This window comes from Papio anubis, chromosome 19 (genome assembly GCF_008728515.1).
Source record: "Papio anubis isolate 15944 chromosome 19, Panubis1.0, whole genome shotgun sequence".
NCBI lineage: Eukaryota > Metazoa > Chordata > Mammalia > Primates > Cercopithecidae > Papio > Papio anubis.
In genome coordinates, this window is record NC_044994.1 from 18,461,834 (window position 1) to 18,483,156 (window position 21,323).

General features: G+C 35.8%; 1 protein-coding gene and 1 non-coding gene across 3 annotated transcripts in view; one reads left to right on the forward strand and one right to left on the reverse strand.

Annotated features, from left to right (window-relative positions):
• The window catches only part of TAF4B (TATA-box binding protein associated factor 4b), a 151,078-nt gene that overhangs the window by 112,969 nt on the left and 16,786 nt on the right, over window positions 1-21,323 (forward strand). The gene's annotated exons all lie outside the window — the stretch shown is intronic.
• LOC116271578 lies at window positions 7,206-7,311 on the reverse strand. The gene has a single exon (XR_004180191.1). It is a non-coding gene; the product is annotated as a U6 spliceosomal RNA (small nuclear RNA).

Consider the following 21,323-nt stretch of genomic DNA (forward strand, 5'->3'; position numbering starts at 1 on the left):
GCTATTGTGAATAGTGCCGCAATAAACATACGTGTGCATATGTCTTTATAGCAGCATGATTTATAACCCTTTGGGTATATACCCAGTAGTGGGATGACTGGGTCACATGGTATTTCTAGTTCTAGATCCTTGAGGAATTGCCACACTGTCTTCTACAATGGTTGAACTAGTTTACAGTCCCACCAACAGTGTAAAAGTGTTCCTAGTTCTCCACATCCTCTCCAGCACCTGTTGTTTCCTGACTTTTTAATGATTGCCATTCTAACTGATGTGAGATGGTATCTCACTGTGGTTTTGATTTGCATTTCTCTGATGGCTAGTGATAATGAGCATTTTTTCATGTGTCTGTTGACTACGTAAATTTCTTCTTTTGAGAAGTGTTCATATCCTTTGCCCACTTTTTGATGGGGTTGTTTGTTTTTTTCTTGTAAATTTGTTTGAGTTCTTTGTAGATTCTGGATATTAGCCCTTTGTCAAATGAGTAGATTGCAAAAATTTTCTCCCATTCTGTAGGTTGCCTGTTCACTCTGATGGTAGTTTCTTTTGCTGTGCAGAAGCTCTTTAGTTTAATTAGATCCCATTTGTCAATTTTGGCTTTTGTTGCCATTGCTTTTGGTGTTTTAGACATGAAGTCCTTGCCCATTCCTATGTCCTGAATGATATTGCCTAGGTTTTCTTCTAGGGTTTTTATGGTTTTATGTCTAACATTTAAGTCTCTAATCCATCTTGAATTAATTTTCATATAAGGAGTAAGGGAAGGATCCAGTTTCAGCTTTCTACTTACGGCTAGCCAGTTTTCCCAGCACCATTTATTAAATAGAGAACCCTTTCCCCATTTCTTGTTTTTGTCAGGTTTGTCAAAGATCAGATGGCTGTAGATGTGTGGTATTATTTCTGAGGACTCTGTTCTGTTCCTTTGGTCTATATCTCTGTTTTGGTACCAGTACCATGCTGTTTTGGTTACTGTAGCCTTGTAGTATAGTTTGAAGTCAGGTAGTGTGATGCCTCCAGCTTTGTTCTTTTGACTTAGATTATTGTCTTGGCAATGCGGGCTCTTTTTTGGTTCCATATGACGTTTAAAGTAGTTTTTTCCAATTCTGTGAAGAAAGTCATTGGTAGCTTAATGGGGACGACATTGAATCTATAAATTACCTTGGACAGTATGGCCATTTTCACAATATTGATTCTTCCTATCCATGAGCATGGAATGTTCTTCCATTTGTGTCCTCTTTTATTTCATTGAGCAGTGGTTTGTAGTTCTCCTTGAAAGAGGTCCTTCACATCTCTTGTAAGTTGGATTCCTGGTTATGTTATTCTCTTTGAAGCTATTGTGAATGGGAGTTCATTTATGATTTGGCTCTCTGTTTGTCTGTTATTGGTGTATAAGAATGCTTGTGATTTTTGCACATTGATTTTGTATCCCGAGACTTTGCTGAAGTTGCTTATCAGCTTAAGGAGATTTTGGTACCTAGCCCTATTTTCTTTCAGTTTGTCTGGACTTCATTCATCTGAAAGTTTTTATTTTTTCTTTAAAGAATGCCACAGTCTTTCATTTTTTATTTTTGTCTTTTGGGTTTATATTCTATTTAGAAGGCCCTTTCTTAATTAGAATTATGTGCTACTACTTTTATCATTTCACTTTTTTTTTTTTTTTTTTGAGATGGAGTCTCGCTCTGTTGCCCAGGCTGGAGTGCAGTGGCGCGATCTCGGCTCACTGCAAGCTCTGCCTCCCGGGTTCACGCCATTCTCCTGCCTCAGCCTCCTGAGTAGCTGGGACTACAGGTGCCCACCACCACACCTGGCTAATTTTTTTTTTTTTTGTATTTTTAGTAAGCATAAATCTTTGATTCATAATGAACTCGAGTAAGAGTTGACGTGTGGATTTAGCTTTAGTCCCTCAGTCCTGTCTCATTTTCCCTTAGGCTAGCTAATTGTCCCAACACCATTTACTCAGTAATTCTTTCCCTGCTAATTTGAAATGCTACCTTTATCACACACAATTGTATATGAAAAATACAAGTTCTCATATGTATTTGCGTCTGTTTCTGTATACTCTGAACCAGTGTTATCTAATAGAACTTTGTATGATTTTGAAAATGTTTGTGTCTGCAGTGTCCTGAGTAGCCAGATATGGCTGTTGAGATCTTGAAATGTGGCTAGTGAGACTAGAATAAATTTTTAATTTTTTAGTTTAATATAAATTTTAATAGTCATATGCTGCTAGTGGCCACTATATTGGGCAGCACTGCAGGACTGCCCAATATAGTAGCCCTGTATAGTTCTGTTTATGACTATTTATATATTAGTATCAAACATTTTTTTAACCATCTTATTTTTATGTGTATAATTAAGTAGTGTTAAACACATTCACATTGTTGAAAAGACCTCCAAAACCTTCTCATCTTGTAAAACTAAAATTCTGTACCCGGTAAACAATTCCACATTTCTTCACCAGCCTCTGGTAACCACCATTCTACTTTCTGTTTCTATGAGTTTGATTACTTAAGTACCTGAGATTAATTTTAATTTTTTTTTTTTTTTTTTTGTAGAGACAAGGGTCTCACTATGTTGCCTAGGCTGGCCTTGAACTCCTGGCCTCAAACAGTCCTCCCACTTCTGCCTCCCAAAGTGCTGGAATTATAGGCATGAACCATACTGTTGGCCCCAAATCTTAATGTAATATGTTTAAAAGTATGGAAAAACTGGCCAGGCATGATGGTTCACACCTGTAATCCCAGCACATTGGGAGGCTGAGGTGGGCAGATTGCTTGAGGTCAGGAGTTTGAGACCAGCCTGTCCAACATGGTGAAATCGTGTCTCTACTAAAAATACAAAAAGTAGCTGGGCATGGTGGCACATGCCTGTAGTCCCAGCTACTTGTGGGGGTTGAGGCAGGAGAATCACTTGAACCTGGGAGGCAGAGGTTGCTGTGAGCTGAGATCACATCACTCCATTCCAGCCTGGGCGACAGAGTGAGACTCTTATCTCAAAAAAAAAAGAAAGTATGGAAAAACTAGTTCAGCACAGAACTTATCTTTCTACTAGAAACAACTCTACTGAGTTGTTCTAGTACAGAAAAACTCACTGCCCTTTGTTTTTGGTCCATTTGTATATGATGTGTATAAATATTTTATTTAAATTGGGGTGTGCTATTTCATCATTAAGTATATTCCTATAAATATGCCTTGTTAGCATACATTTTCTTTTGTGGCAAGAAGAGTTATTTGTAACTTTTTTTCCTCCATATATTTATAATATTATAATTCCTTTGAGAGTGAATTATAGGCATGTCTAAGTTCTTGACTTACTTGTCTACCATAGTAACGTTATACAACACATTCTGTTAAATGTCTGCTTTGTGAGGAATCATCAGAGCACATGGGATAAGTACATGTGCTTTGAACTCACAAAAATCTGGGTTTGCTTCTTGCCTCTGTTAAGCTTTGTAACCTTGAATGAATTCTTTAAACCCCATACCTGTCTTATCCCCACCTGTAAAATGGGCATATTGCCTGTCTTAAGGATTGGTTTATGTGAAGTACTTAATTAGTGCCTGGCCTCAAATAAGTGCTTAATGAATTGTCATGTTTGTAATCGTAGTAATAATGCCATTATTTCAGCTTTTAATAGTATTTTATCAGTAGCATTAATGGCCCATAGTGAATTTGAAATGTTAATCATTAATCTCTTCTGAGCATCAATTCTTATTCTCATTTGAATTTGTCACAAATTTTAGAGAATACTTTCTAATTTAAAGTAAACAGAGATTTTTAGGTGTTTTTATTTATTATGTGTTTTAATCTGAGAAAATCCATTGGTTAGGGAGAAAACTGAATGTGCTATTTGTGTTCAAAACAATGATAAAAACCATTATGTGATTTCTCTACAATAAAATGCAAAATTATTTAATTTTTAGTTTCAAATCAGATGTTTACTAACTTGGATATGGATATATTGAATTGTCTGTCACTTGGTGCTTCTTTAGTTTTGAGAACTCAGGCATGCATATTTTCCCCTGTACTTCCTGGACTTTAAGCTGAGATACTGGTCAGATACTTTTAAGTATAATCAGTCCTTTGTATCTGTGGGTTCTGTCCACATCTGTGTATTCAACCAACTGCAGATCAAAATTATTCGGGGGAAAAAACACCACATAATAAAAAATAACACTACAACAATTAAAAACTAGACTAAGTTTAAAAATACAGTCTTACACTATTTATATAGCATTTACGTTGTATTATTTAGTATAAGTAATCCAGAAGTGATTTCAAGTTTACGGTAAGATGTGCGTAGGTTACATGCAAATATTATGCCATTTTATATCAGGGACTTGAGTGTCTTTGGTTTTTGGTATCTATATCTTGGTGCCAGTCCCCCAAGGATACCAAGGGATGACTATAATGTCAACTTGAATTGAAAATACATGTTTCTTTAATCAGCTGGTGACATTTTTAGTACAATTCTTATTTTGAAATTAGCTGAACACTAGTTTCCTTGTTGTTGATTTTTTATTCATGGTGTTTTAACTTTAAAGGCATTTTTCTTTTCAAAATGAGAGACAGGCTGTGTGCAGTGGCTCATGCCTGTAATCCCAGCATTTTGAGAGACTGAGGAGGGTGGGTCACAAAACCCTGTCTCTACAAAAAAAAAAAGAAGAAAAGAAAAAAAAACCACAGTGCCTGGTGGTGTGCGCCTATAGTTCCAGCTATTTGGGGGGTTTAGGAGGGAGGATAGCTTGGCCCAGAAGGTCAAGGCTGCAATGAGCTGTGATCAGGCCACTGCACTCCAGCCTGGGTGACACAGCAAGACCCTGCCTAAGAAAAAAATAAAAGAAAAAAGGAGAGAGCCTTATTGCATGCTCTTTCAAAGTTTAGGTAAACTGCTGATTTGCATTAGTTACAATTGTTAAAAACCCTTTATTCACTTGCTTTATTTCTTCACAAATAACACAAAAATGATGTATGAAACCATTTTTACTTTCAATATTCTGTACTCTGGAAACAAAGGCTTTGCTTTTTGTTTGCTTCTTTCTTTATCAATGGGAACCTGAAATCTTAACATGTTTGAGTTAAATTCTTTAGAATCAGCATATAATCCCAGAGGGAAGTGAGAGTAGAATCTAGTTCTTCAGAGGGTAACTCTTTAGTTTTAATGCAGGTTTTTTCCTACTAAAAGGGAGCACTCTCAGTTGGGAAGACTGAATGGAATGATGGTAGTTTTTTAAAAAATGTAACATTTAAAAACATAGTGTCTTAGCATTTGAAGATTACCTTTATTGTTGCTAAGGGATTGGAGAAATTAGTTTTAGACCTTTGTCCTTGAGTATTTTTTGTTATGATAAAGCAAAACTTTTCTCATTAAACATCTATTTGTATAATTTATATATTAACCTAGCCTTTGGAAATTTACACTTGATATTCTCTGAAGTCTTGTTAAAATTGAATAGCATCTGCCACTATCTCCTCATGTTATCTTGACAAAAGAGCAGCAAGTATCAATTACAATTTTGAATAAAGATATTTATACCATAAGCTTATTGGCTAGTGGGTCACAGGAGGGTGGAGAAATAGTTAAAATGTACTATTTGGGAGTGCTTTGAAATGTGTCCTTTTCTTTTACTTCTGTGGCTTGAAGTTATATGTATGAGATTAGTTTTTAAATTAATGTAGGCCATACAGATATTGATACAGTAAAATAACACCTACTTTAAGATTTTTAGAGGATTTGTATGTGTGTGTTGTGTATGTGTATTACATCGGTGATGTGTTTGGGGTTCTTTGGAATTTTAAAACATTAATCACTTTACTTCCTGTGTTAATTAGAGATCCTTGGATTAGAAAGGATCTCTTTTTCCCCATTACCTATACTTTCAAATATTTTGCATGCCTTATTGATAATCCAACAAGAATAACAATGTTTGTTTATTTATTTATTTATTTTTTTGAGACGAAGTCTCGCTCTGTCGCCCAGGCTGGAGTGCAGTGGCGCAATCTCGCTCACTGCAAGCTCCGCCTCCCAGGTTCATGCCATTCTCCTGCGTCAGCCTCCTGAGTAGCTGGGACTACAGGCGCCTGCCACCACGCCTGGCTAATTTTTTTTTCAAAGATAAGTTGTACTTTAACCTTACATAATACCATGTCTAAAAAATTGTACAAAATCAATTTTTGGAGCTATGAAAGTATACTACATGAATCTGATTTTCAGCAGGCAGCAGAAGCTTCCTGCTTGTAACCAAAAAGTAAGTCTGGGAAGCTAGAAGGGAGTGTCTTGTAGAGGAGGGATGGTACTGGAGAGGGGTCTGTCCATGAACAGTAGGAACTCTGATGGTTGACATGTGTGTCATGGTAAGAGGAAAAAGCAGGAGGCAGAGTGAGACAGAGTCCATAGCTTTGTCATCTTCAGAGAACGTGGTAGTAGCAATTTGTGGACTTAATTATTTTCTACACTATTTTCTTACCATGAATCACTTCAGCATGTAGTAAGATAGGGCTTCCAAAGCAGCAGACTTGTGGTGGTCTTCTCGAACTCAGTGCTGTACATAGTTCTTTGACTGTACCTGATAGAATGTTTTTGGTTTTGTCTTTTTTGAGATGGGGTCTTGCTTTATCACCCAGGCTGGAGAGCAGTGGTGCAATCTCCGCTCACTGTAACCTCCACCTCCCAGGCTCACACCATCCTCCCACCTCAACCTCCTGAGTTACTGGAACCACAGGCACATGCCACCTCACCTGATGCCACTGCTGATTTGCATTAGTTACAATTGTTAAAAACCCTTTATTCACTTGCTTTATTTCTTCACAAATAACACAAAAATGATATATGATCATCATTTTTGATGATCATCAAAAAATTACAGAATTTTTTGTATTTTTAGTTGCGACCAAGTTTCACCATGTTACCCAGGCTGGTCTCAAATTCCTGAACTCAGATGATCTGCTGCCTCGGCCTCCTAAAGTACTTGAATTACAGCTGTGAGCCACTGCGCCTGGCCTATTATTTTATTTTTATTTCTTAACTTCTTTATTTCCACTCATTTTATAAAGGAAGAGTTATAGAATTATTGAAACCAGATCTCTTTGGATTGTAATATTTAGAGTAGATTTGAGGAATAACTTCCTGACAGTGTTTAAACTAGCATGAATTTACCTAAGTGTACAATCTCCAACATGTTTTCCAACGCCAACATTTTATGAAATATATGTAAAAATGTGGAATGCTTCATTAATTTGCTTGTTATCTTGTGCAGGGGCCATGCTAATCTTCTCTGTATCATTCCAGTTTTAGTATATGTGCTGCCAAAGTGAGCACACCAGCATTCTTTAAGTTTCTCTAAAATGATGTGGAATCTCCCTAGAAGAGTAATAAAAGAAGATAGATTGCTCAATCAACAAATGATTATTGATTTAGGGGGAAAGGAAGGGGGATCTCCTATGTCTGCCATGCTTTTAAGATAGTACTGCTTAAAGCAAGGGATATAGATAGCTTTTTATTTGAGAGGAGGGAATGTTTAACTATTTTCACATTTAAAATGTCCAAGTGGTATAGAAGAGTATTTTTCCCTTGTAAGGAAACAATAGAAGAATATTTAAAACAGCTTTTCCTTGGATATTCTTTCTGAAAATTTCCATGCATATATTAGGTTAAACCATATGAACTTGCCGTTTTTTTAGGTGAACAGTTGTTAATTAAGTATTGGCAGTTTCAGATAGTTAACCTAATACAATCATTTTATATATGTGCTTTTAAAATATATATGTAATAATCACAGTTTACCTTTATCGCAATTAGAATGTATTATCTTCATTAGTCCTCATAATTCCTCTGTAAGATCATACTATTGTTTTCCTCAAATGAAAAAATTGTGATATAGAGAGGATTAGTTGCTTACCCGAAGTTCTATAATTAGTAAGTAGAAGAACCCAAGTACATGTCCAAAGAAATGTGTGCTTTTAAGTACTATAATGGGATCATCCTAAAAGCACTATTCTATAATTTGTGGGACAATGTGTCTTGGACATTAATAGGATTCTCCAGAAGGAGCATAACAGTAGGATATACATATATACATGTATGTACAGGGATATTAAAAATGAGAATTGGCTCACATGATTATGGAAGCTGAGAAGTCTCATGCTATGCTGTCTACAACCTGGAGACCCAGGTAAGTTGTTGGTATAATTCTGTCTGAATGTGAAGTCCTGAGAAACAGGGGAGCCAGTGGTATGGTGTAACTGTCAGTCCAGGGCGGAAGGCCTGAGAATGGGGATGGGGAATTAACTGGAGGTGGGTCACTGGTGTAAATACTGGAATGAGAACCTGGAGCTCTGATGTCTGAAGGCAGAAGATGCATGTACGAGCTCTAGAAGAGAGAGTGAGTTTGCCCTTTCTTTACCTTTTCGTTCTATCCAAGTCCTCAACTGATTGGGTCATGCATCCTTATATTGGTAAGGGTGGTTCTTTATTCAGTCTACTGATTCGAACGCTAATCTCTTCCCAAAACACTCTTATAGACACACAGAAACAATGTTTTGCCAGCTATCTGGGTAACCCTTAGCCCAGTCAAGTTGGCACATAAAATTAACCGTCATAGACATTTTCCCATACTGGTACATATCCATTGATAGACATTTAGAATATTTTCATTTGTTTATTATAAATAATGAGCATCCTGTTTTATCTTCATGTAATCATTTGTTTTACAGGATTGATTTCTAGAAGTGGAACTTCTAGGTCCATTGATATGCACAAAATTTAATAGACACTCATAATGCTTACCAAAAGCATTCCAAAAGTTTCCACTGCTGATTGAGTGCCTGTTTCTCCATTTTCTTGCTAGTGATAGATATGATCAATCATTTAAGAATGTTTGTCACTGCAATTTTTTATTTATTGCATCTCTACTATTCCTTTGTGCTCTCTTCAAAGGTCAAAGTTCTGTTTTTACATGGAAACATGGTGTAGAAGTGTTGAACAACCTCTAAAATACCCTATATGAGAAATACTTAGATTTTAAAACATTTATTTAAGTATTAAAATCATTTAGGGATAGTTTTTTTTATAACTTGGAAATATGTACATTTTCAAATAGAGAACCAGGTTGAATTCTTATGGATATTTAAATGATCTTAAGTAGGTGTCATTTTCTTTACCATATTTGCTAGTTTTCATCATTTGAGGATAGGGTTAGGTTATAATTGAAATACTAAGCCAGAAATTATTTTGGAAAGCCCAAAGGCTTAAAACCTTTTGGGGACAAACAGTATTTCTTAAAGATAATTGTCTGTTTCTTGTTGTTGTCACAGGTGATTCTTCCCTCTGAAAAGGTACATAAGTAATTTAACTAAAAGTCTATTCACGTGAAAGGCCCAGCTTTAATTTGCATTTCCTTAAGGGGCACAGGTAGCAATTGCTCTTCACCTCCATTCCCTTCCACTAGGTTACAGGGGACCGTAGTTTTCTGAAGGGTTCCTTATTTATTTATAGCTGACTTATTAGATGTTTAAACAGATTTATTATCATCTAACTCTTTTGATAAATACATAGATTCAGCAGAATTTAGAACGTGCTGTTACCTTAGACAAAGTAGCTCCTTATATTTTAAGATTTTTTTTTTTTTTTTACATTCTGTTTTATTCACACTTCATGAACAAATCTGCCTTGCTATTCATAAATGACCTAAACATAAATCTGAATTTTAGTTGGGTCTTTAAAATTTTCCAAAGACTTAAAAGTTGACGGTTTGTCGGCTATCTTTATGGACTTACTGTGAAATATGTTAAACTCCATATTATTGGCTTATTGTTTCTTCACAAGTCCCACATAAATGAGAGGCTGAAAACATATATTAACAAAAATAATGAAGAAAGGAGAAAAATGGCAGTAAGGGTATTCAGTAGAATTTGAAAGTTGATTCAAACTAGTGACTAGAGGCATTCATTCTGAGAAAAATAACTAGCCTAAGAGAGGAGAGAGGAAGCCTGAAATACTAATAGTCAGGTGCATTACTTCTAAATAGCAACAGATTGGCAAGGATCACCTGATATTTGAGGAAAAACCTTTATGTGAAAGATAAAAGGGAGAATATGGAAGAAAAGGCATGAAGCAGAAGGAAACTGAAAAAGGGAAAAGAAAGGAAATGGAATATTTTGCAACCATTACACTAGACTAGAAGGCTATTTGAAAGAAAAGCAGTTGGGGAAAATGAAATACCCTGTTGGAAATGTAAGGTATAGTGAAAGAAATAAGCAATGATAGAAGAGTTAGAAGTTAAAACTCGGGACTGCTCCAAGAAAGTTGTTTGTTTTTAAGACAAAGATGGTGTGCTGGACTTGTATTGTGTCAAACTAGCTAAGCTGGAACTGTTTCCCAGATTTCTTTTTTCTTTCTTTCTTTTGCATTGTTAGCAAGGGCCGTGAAGCATTTTGACTTGGAAAGGTAAATGTGAAATTGCAGACATATTCTTATGCTTAGAAGATCAGGGAGAGGACAACAGATGCTGTTGCAGCTCAAAGGCGTTGCTGGCATGGGCTGGCATAGGCATTGCCCAGCAGCTGGGCTCCTTAGCTCCTCTTCTCTCTTGGCTCCTCTGAACCCTGGGCCAGACCTAGCACCAGATGCAGAGTTACAGCTGAACATGAACTGTTTAACTAGGTTAACAATTACACCTGGCCAAATCTCTGATAATGCCATATTTTGTATCATTTCTAGTCTTCTCTGGTCAAATGCTAACTAATACAGGGCTTTGTACCATTGGTAGCTGCGGAGGACTAGCACCTTAAAAGATGGTTCTCTGGTCTAATCAGATCTAACAGCAATAATGATCCTGTCTCTAGTGGCAAAAGGGACACTGGTGGTCTGTGGCATGCAGTGGCAAAACAGTTAATTATCACTTGTAGACAGTAGAAATTAAATGCCCTTAGAAGGCAAGGCTTTGGGAGAAGAAGTATTTATTACCACATAACATTTTAGTGACAATAATAATGAGATAGATTGGTTCCTTCAAAATATACTGGAGAACTTAAGGAAGAAAAGGGCTGTAAATTCTGAGCTCAGCGTCCACATAAGGGAGTGAAATCATCTGTGATTGCCCTAAAAGAAATCCTTATCTCTTGTAGCCAAAGGCAGAGATTTCTAGACACCAAATCCAAAGTCTTTTCCTGCAGGTGGCTGAATTACAGTGCAAACTGAACTTCCAATCTTGTAAGATCTCTTGGGTTAAAGCGTACATTTGTTGGGAAAGAGTGGAAAATTGGGATGAGAGATATGAGCAGATTCTGATGAAACTGGGTACCTTGAACTCCTCAGTTCTAATTCTATTGAACCTCCCTTTCCAGTCCTTCTACCCCTGTCTGTCTGAAGGAGGTTAGTCTCCTGTAGCACCCGTATTGGCTTCCCTTAAGGAATTTGCCTTAACATGGGACTACTGATCTTCCTCAGGACCTATCCTCACCACCTCTCATTGCTTCTATACCTAGAATCAGCCTCAAGTTCCAGCAGCCCCCAGAGAATGAGGTACTAAGTGTCACCCATAATAAGGCAGGATGCCATGCACACTGAGTGAAGCACCTGATTTTGCTTGCAGTTACCTGGGGGGATGGTGTGGGAATGGATCCTAAGGGTGTAGGTTCAGAGTAGAAGGAATGTAAAGTTGGATCAGGCTGAAGTTACTGATATGGACTCACCAATAGAGATACTAGACAGAAGATATTAGATGAGAGAGAAGGCTAGGAGTGGCTTTAACAGTTAATTCAGTTGGTTGACTTAAAGCTAGATCAGAAGGTGGCCTGAAAGTGAAATTGAGATAGATGATAGAACTTTATTTGTATATTATAAATATTTGTATCCAAAGGCTTGGAGAAATTGGGATGCTAGAGTGGATTTATCATGTAGGTCCTGATCACACATGTGGGTCCAGAGGATATTCATTTTATCAAAGCTATGAGAAATTAGGAATTCTCAAAAAAAGACCCAATTAAAATTCAGATTTATGTTTAGGTCATTATATGAATAAGTGAGGCAGATTTGTTCATGAAGCTTGAACAAAACAGAATGTTAAAAAAAAAATCTTAAAATGTAAGGAGTTGCTTTGTCTAAAGTAACAGCATGCTCTAAATTCTACTGAATTGACATCATATTTATAAAAAGTGTTAGATGACAATAAATCTGTTTAAACATTTAACAAGTCAGCTATAATAAGTAAATAAGGAACTCTTCAAAAAACTGCGGTCCCCTGTAGCCTGGTGGAAGAGAATGGAGGTAAAGACCTATGCTCCTAATTCTTACAGTTTCCTTATTTCTCTATTCATGAGGGGAGCCTCACCACCCTTGAGGAGCTCTGTTGGCTATTCGCTTTAAGTTAGTAATGACAGGGGAACTGCTGACCTTAAACTGGGCTCCTGGAATTCATTGGGAATGATAGGATCCCAGGTGGCAGTGGCAAGTAGTGTCATTTAATTGCTAAAGACAAGGTGAGTGTGGTTACTGTAATAGTCCACAAAGTCAGTGCAGTAATCAGAATAGTCTGAGCTGCAGAGATCTTTGATATTGGCTAGGTGATCATGGTGTCCCTAGAACGGAAATAGATGGGCAATCTATTTAGTCTTCCTTGATTTGTATAAACATATAAGCTCTAGGTCTGATAAACAGATATGTGACTTCGATGATCTCGATAAAGAATTATACACCCACAACCAGTCCCCAGATTTAAGCCAGTTTACAGACCAAGACCTTTGAATGAAGGAAAAGCCAGGTCCTCTTGAGGAAAGACCCTGCCTCACAGTGAGAAATTCTACTGTGAATTTCTTTCTAGCCTTTCCTCAGAGGGCCTGCAGCCATTTGCCAGGTGATTGTGCACTGGGGAAGGGGAAATAATTAGACACTTTAGGGATTGGTAGACACTGGGGCTCAGTGTATAGGAAATCTAGGAGACCCAAAACACCATTGTTTTCCATTAGTTAATGGAGTTTTGGCATAGGTCTACCTCACAATGGACCCTGAACCCACAGCATGGTTATTTCCACATTCCTGGAATGGGGAATTGGAATAGACATACTCAGCAACTAACAGCGTTCCCACACTGGTTTCCTGACCCATGGGAGTGAGAGAAAGTAAAATGGAAGCCACTAGAATGGTGTCTACCTACCAAAATAGTAAACTGTTTCCTGGAGGAGTTGCAGAGCTACCATAAAGGATTTGAAAAACGCAAGAGTGGTGATTCTTATTACATTCCCATTCCCCTTGCCTCTTTGTCTTGGGAGAATGACAGTGGATTACCATAAACTTAATCAAGGTGATTTCAATTGCAGGTATTTTTTCCAGATGTGCTTTTGTTGCTAGAGCAAATCTATACAAATCCTGACTTTTGGTATGCAGATATTGATCTGGCATACACTTCTTTTCTGTATACCTATTAGTAAAGACCATCAGAATCAGTTTACTTTTGACTGGCAAGGTTTGCATTACACTCTTAGTAACCTACCTCAAGGCTGTATTAAGCCTTATGACGTATTAAGTCGTATGCAAAGGACCTGGATAGCCTCTTCCTTCCACATATTTTGCCTATCCGTTATATTAGTACCATGCTGATTGACCTGGTGATCAAAAAGTAACAACACCTTACTAAACTTGACAGTTTAGTAAGGTGTGTGCATACCAGAGGGTGAGCAATGAGTCCCACAGAAATGTAGGGGCCTACTATCTTGGTGAACTTTCTAGGGCTTCAGTAGTTTGGAGCTTTTTGAGAAACCCTTTCTAAGGAAAGACAACTTGTGTCAGCCCCTCTCCCTTCACAAAGAGAGAGACACGTTTGGATTTTAAAGGCAACATGCACCTCATTTAATCTGAAGTGGGGATTGACCCCCTTTCCATGAGCCTTGCTCCGCCTTGTTGTCCTAGTCAGGAGCTCCAAAGCTTCCCCTCTTCTCTTACACTTAGTGTGTGGAATCTGTCCTCCCCCTTTCTCTTAGTGTTTTATCTCCAGTGGGCTTTTCACTGTCAGCTCTTCCCAGGTCCCCTTCCTGTTATTGTCACTCATACCTTTTGATTCCTCAGACTGGTGATTTCTCTTAGCTCCTGCCTTCCTCTTTAATGTGAATTTTTAAATTTCAAATGTTTATATTAATCAAAATCAATGTATGTATATTGTAGAAAATATAAAAAGAAATTAAAAGTTATCTAAAAAAAAATGTATTGCCAATTGCTTTCCTCTTAAAGTGAACTAGTTTACATTCCTACCAGTGTTGTATGAAAGTGTTTATTAGCATCTCAATACTGGATATTATTATTTTAAAAAACAATCCATGATGGCATTTGTCATCTCTCAGTCTTTTGAATTGAATTGGTAATCTTTCCATCCTTTATTTAGGAGTCGTAATATACTTGTTGAGATGGCATTCGTATTCATTCATTCATTCATTCATTCATTCATTTATTCATTCCTCCCTCCCTCCCTTTGTTCAACTAGCGTTACTAAGTGCAATAGCTAGGTCTCAGCTTCCTTGGAATTTAGTAGTCCAAACAATTAGCTTTCTTTATCATAGCAGTGCTCGATTTATGCCACTATGGCCTTTTCCACCTTAACACAAAGCATGATTAGAAGTGTATGAGGGCAGTCCATAATGCACCTTGTTAGCATGGTGGCCATGATATTAAACTGAAAATTTTTTATCAGTTTATTATTAGCAAAATATTGAGCTCACAGAATTTAAGATTCCCATGTCTTCCTCAAGTATTTTTAGTGTTGCATTCCACTGTCCTATTAAGTATTCCAGTTACTATTCTTCCCAGGGCAAATTGTGTGTTGATGGTGTTTTATATGTAATATTTGAGGCTTTACATGGTATTTTTTCTTCAAATCACTTTAATTATAGTTAGCCTAATCATGAACTTATGCTAAGAAAGTTTTTTTTTTTAAAAGACTGTCCAGCTTTAAGATAATTTCTATGAGTTTTTGAAACACTCCGTCTGCCTGCTTCTTCTGTAATTTAGAGTACCATTACTCTCCTTATGTTGTAGTGTTCTCACAGGTCCAGTTATATTGTTATTATTCCATAATGTTGTACGTGTCTCTTTCTGCCTTTATGCAGCTCTTTGGTTTACACTTCAGTGACTATGAGAAGCATGAATTGCCTGTTATATAGGATTGCCTATAATAAGTATCAGTCAGGTCCTAGAGGGTTTTCCAAAGTGATCGATGAGTGCTGATTAACAACAAACCAATGTTTATGGGAAAAGTGGTTGGTAACTCTATTACCTTTCCATAGTTTAAATGATGGTTAATTTCTCTGTGAAATTTGTCCCAGTTAGATGTTCAGATTTTCAATGAACGTTACCCACAATACTGAGTTTACATGAAAAACAATGAATTGTTTAAGTATACCTTATAATAATATTTAGTGTACCCTATTTAGCTTCTGTTTACATATGCATTTTTCTCAAGAATTCCATGAACTATTGAAGGAAAAGTAAACATAGGTTGATTTTGAAGTGTTTATTTGAACGTGTTTTGGCTTGTCAGGTGTGTGCCAACTTCTTTTTTCATCGAGATATAATTTATGTACAATAAATTCACTTTTGTAAAGTGCCCAATCCAGCTCTTTTTAGTATATTCAGAGGACTGCGTAATCATCCCCACTATTTAATCCCAGAACATTTTCATTACCCTGCAAAGACATAGCTTGTTTCTTTAGCCATTAGCAGTCATCCTGTCAGTTCCTGACAACCACTAATCTACTTTTCTGTCTGTAAGGATTCACCTATTGTAGGCATTCATATAAACGGAATCATATAACATGTGGCCTTTTGTATCTGGCTTCTTTCACTTAGCATAATGTTTTCATGGTCTGCCTGTATTGTAGCATGTATCAATACTTCATTCTTGTTTTTGATTGAATAATATTCCATTGTATGAATATACATTTTGTTTATCCATTCATCAGCTGATGGACATTTGGTTGTTTATACTTTTTGCTATTATGAGTAATGCTGCTATGTACATTCATATACAACTTCTTAGGTGGTCATATATTTTCATTTATCTTGGGTATATCCCTAAGAGTAGAACGTCTGGGTCATATGGTGACTATGTTTGATGTTTTTGGGAACTGCCAAACTGCTTTCCATAGCAACTACATGATTTGACTTTTCCATCCACAATGCACAAGGGTTCTACTTTCTCCACATCCTTGCCAACACTTGTTATTGTCTTTTTAAAATTTTTATTATTGTCATTCTAATGTGCGTAGAAGTAGTATCTCATTGTGGTTTTGCTTTGCATTTTCCTGAAGACTAATGATGTTGAGCATCTTTTCATGTGCTTTAGACTGTTTGTACATTGACTTTCTAAAAATAAGTTCAATTTATCATTTTTTTCTTTGGTTACTTGTATTTAGTTGTCATATCCAAAAACACCATTATTTAATCCAGTGTTACAATAATTTATATCTATATTTTCTTCTAGGAGTTTTATAGTTTTAGTTCTTACATTTACGTATTTGATCCACTTTGAGTTAATATTTGTATATGGCATGAGGTAGGGGCCCAAATTCATTCTTTTGTGTGTGGGTATCCAGCTATCCAGGCATCATTTTTTGAAAACATTATTCTTTCCCCATTGCATGATCTCAACAGCCTTGTCAAAACTCAGTTGATAGTAGATATGTAGAATTATTTCTAGGCTCTCAATTCTATTTGATCCATCTATGTATCTGTCCTTACACCAGTACCACACTGTTTTGATTACTATAACTTTGTAGTTAATTTTGAAATTGGGAAGTATGAGTCTATTTGTTTTCAAGATCATTTTGACTATTATGTGTCCTTTATATTTTCATGTGTATTTTAGGATCAGCTTGTTAGTTTCAACCAGAAAAAAAGGTAGACAGTATTTTGATATGAATTGCATTGAATATATATAGACAAATTTGGGTAGTATTGCCAACTCAGCAATATTAAATAGTCTTTTCATTGATATTCTTCAGTTTCTTTCGACAGTGTTTATAGTTTTCAGTGAATAAGTCTTGTACCACTAGTTAAAATTTTTTTCCTAAATATTTTATTCTTTTTGATGCTGTTGTACATAGCATTGGTTTCTTAATTTTATTTTTGGATTGTGCATTGTCAGTGTATAGAACTACTATGTAGTTTTGTACATTGATTTTTTTTTTTTATCCTGCAGCCTTGCTGAATTCGTTTATTAGTTCTAATAATTTTTTGTGAGTTTCTTGGGATTTTCTATATACAAGATCATGTTATATGCAAATAGTGGTAGTTGTATTTCTTTCACTTCTGGATGCCTTGTTATTTCATTTTCTTGCCTAATTGTCTTGGCTAGAACCTCCAGTACTAGTTGAATAGAAATGGTGGAGCAGACATCCTTTTTTCTTTCAGAATTTAGGGGAAAAGAGTTCAGTCTTTGACCAGTAAGTGTGATGTTAGCTGTGGGTTTCTCACAGATGCTTTTTTTTTATTAAGGTTGAGGAAGTTTGCCTTCTGTATTTATGGTTTGTTTAGTCTTTTTATCATGAAAGAACGTTAAGTTTTTTCAAATGCTTTTTCTGCCTCTTTTGAGATGATTGTGCTTTTTTTTCTTTATCTATAGAAGGTGTATTACATTGATTGATTTTTATGTATTGAACGCACCTTGTATTCCTGGGATAAATTCCACTTGGTTATTGGTGTATAGCACTTTTTATATACTATTAGTTTCTGCTTGCTAGTATTTCATTGAAGAGTTTTGCATCCATATTCATAAGGAATAATAGTCTGCAGTGGTTTTCTCATGATGTCTTTAGCTTGTTTAGGTATCAGGGTAATACCATCCTTGGAGAATGGATTAGAAAGTGTTCCCTCCTCTCCTTTTTTGTAGAAGAGTTTGTGAAGTATTGGTGTTAATTCTTCTTTAAATGTTTGATAGATTTCAATAGTGAAGCCATCTGGCCCTGTGCTCTTCTTTGGGAAAACTTACGAATTCAATCTCTTCTTCTAGGCTCATGTGCCAGTTTAATTCATCTTCTGCTTCTTAGCACTAGGCATGTGTGTGGTCTTGTATCCATTTTTATTATTTGTTCTTCTCCTCAGTGTTCCTTCTTAATTCTACATGTATGAGTAGATGCTAGAAGCCTAACAAACCTTGTCATTAAATGGTTATGTTGTGTTTTTATTGCAACAAGTTTAAATATTAAAACCACCTGCTGGCTTTAACTTTGTGTTATTCAAGGAGATTTAGTTGTTTGCTACTATTCTGGCACAAACAACACCATGGGAATACCCAGGTGTTTGGTGGTTGTTTTGTTGTTTTAACCCAGTGTTATATGTAAATGGGCCATTCACAGGGTCTGTTCATGACAGGTCATCTTCTAGATTTATTACTTCTCTCAGTAGTTTGCTAATGTTATTTCTTGTGTGTTATAGTTTGTTGCTGTTGACAGTGCTTTCAGTGATTGTATTTGGCTTCCCTCATTAGGGATTTCAACAAAATCAGTTATTCTTCATCGTCCCAAACTGGTATTACATATAGCAAACAAAAGCATGTACATTTGTCCTTGGAAATTAAGTAGGTAAAGGTAATTGTTAGTTAAATTGTTAGTTTAGGAAATAAAATGGCAAGGTAGATTAAGTCTAGTAATTAGATTTTTTTTAAAATGCTGCTTATATGTGTTTTTGACCATTAGCTTATAGACTGTTCTCAACTGTACTTCTATGGGGTGTTTGGAAATGTGTGAAGTGGTGGTGTTTTGACAAAGTGATTCAGTGAAGGGTGGGGTGGGTTGTGTGCTACTGGCATTTTGTGGCTTGGGGCCAGTGATACTAAACATTGCACAGCGTGAGAGGGCAAATTCACTTAATTTAGCTTACCCAGAATTCTAATAATATCCCCATTAAGAAACACTGATACATAAATTTCTCAAGCATTTCAGTAATATTTATAATATTGAGTTACCATGCTCTAGGATCTTATAGTATCTTTCAGGTAACTTTTAAAATTTACAAACATCTTTTCACATAAGTGTTGGAGTAAACATTTCTTTGTCTACTTTCTTTGTAGCTATTATAATGTTTGTGATGTAGAATTCCAGCTTGACAAACTTCTCATACGTCTATACCAAAGTACACCAGATCATAGGAAAGAGTAACCATGTTCCTTTGGGGAAGTCTTCAGGAAGGGTTGACTTTGACATCTCAATTTTAAGTTATAAATTTAAATTAACTTTGCATTTGCTTTTCAGATTGAGGTATAATTTATATACAATAGACTGTATTGATTTTAATTGTAACCACTATCCTAGATCAACATATAAAACATTTGTATGATCCCCAGAAAGTTCTATTATGCCTTTTACCACCTCCAACCCCCTCTGCAATTACTGATCTAATTTCTGTTACCATGGCTTAATCTTTCCTGTTTCAGAACTTTGTAGAATTCGAAACCATACGATAATGTAGTCTTGTTTCTGAATTATTTCACTCATAATGTTTTTGAGATTGATTCACATTATACATATCAGTAGTACATGCTTTTTAGTGCTGAGTTGTCTTCTGTTGTATAAATGCTCAATAATTTGTTTATTCAGTGTTACTGGGCTGTTTTCAATATTTGGCTGGATGGATAAAGCTGCTTTATCCATATAAAGCTGCATTCTTGTAAAAGTCATTTTGTGGCCTGTGTTTTCATTCCTCTTTGATAAATACTTAGGGGTACTACTGTTGGATAGGTATATATTTAATCTTAAGAGACTCTAAACTGTTTTTCAGATGGTTGTACCATTTCACACTCCCTTTAGCAATGTACTTTTATTTTTATAATGGTGCCTTTTGGAGGAGCAGAAGGTTTTAATTTTGACAAAGTCCAATTTATCATCATTTTCTTTTATAATTAGTACTTGCTATATCCTAAAAAAATCTTTGTGTACCCCATGTTATGAAGATTTACCCTGTGTTTTCCTGGAAGCTTTATAACTTTAACTTTTATGTTATAGGTCTTTGATCTATGTTGATTTAATATTTGTGTCTGGTGTGAAGTCGGGGGTTGAAGTTTATTTTTTCACATACAGGTATCCTGTTACTCTACCCCATTTATTAAAAAAGGCTTTCCCCATTGCATCACCTTATAGCTTATGTTGAAAACCAATTAACTGTGTATGTGGACATATCTATACACATGCACTATTCTGTTTGTTTATTTTTCTCTATTTATGCCATACTACAATCTCTCTTGTAACAGTTTAGAAATCAGATAGTGTGAGTGCTGCAGCTTTGTCCTTTTTTAAAACAAGGTTATTTGGGGCTATTCTGTGTCCTTTGTATCTTCATACGAATTTTTAGAATCATTTTGTCATTCTTACAAAAATGTCTAGGTATTCTTTATTAGGATGGCATTGAATCCATAGATCAATTTGCAGAGAATTTACATCTTAACAATATTGAGGCTTCCAATATTGTTCCATTTAATTCTGTCACCTTTATCTGCAGTGTTTTAGTTTTCCATGTGCAAGTCTTTGACATCTTTTATCCATTTACACATAGGTATAATTTTTTTATGCTATTGTGTTTTCAAAATTATATACTTTCCAATTGTTTGTTGCTAACATATCAAAGTAAAGTTGATATTGACATAGATCTTGTATCCTCCATTCTACTAAATTCAGTTAATTGTTCTAGAGATTTTTTGGAATAAATGTCTTAAGATTTGCTAAGCAAATCATGCTGTCCACAAGTAAAACTAAGAGTACATCTTCTTTCCAATCTTTATGCTTTTTATTTTCTTTTCTTGCCTTAGAGCACTGGCTAACATCCCCATTACTATGTTTAATAGAAGTGGTGAGAGTAGACATCCTTTCCTTATTCCTGATCTTAGAGGGAAAGCATCCAGTATTTCACTCTCAATATGATATTAGCTGTAGGTTTTACATAGAGGAAATTTCTTTTCTTCCTGGCTGACTGAAAGCTTTTACTATAGTGGGTATTGAATATTGTCAAGGCTCATACAAATTTATTTGATTATTTAATTTTCATATGAGTTTTCTCTTATTCTCTCAATTTGGTTTTAAATTAAATTTAAATTATCTTAATTTGGTTTTCTCTTTCTTTCAATTTATTCTGTTACGTTGATATCTTAATTTTAACAAACTTTTTTTTTTTTTTTTTGGGATGGAGTTTCACTCTTGTCGCCCAGGCTGGAGTGCAGTGGTGCAATCTCAGCTCACTGCAGCCTCCGCCTCACGGGTTCAAGCAATTCTCATGCTTTAGCCTCTTGAGTAGCTGGGATTACAGGCATGCACTACCACACCCAGCTAATTTTTGTATTTTTAGTAGAGACGGGATTT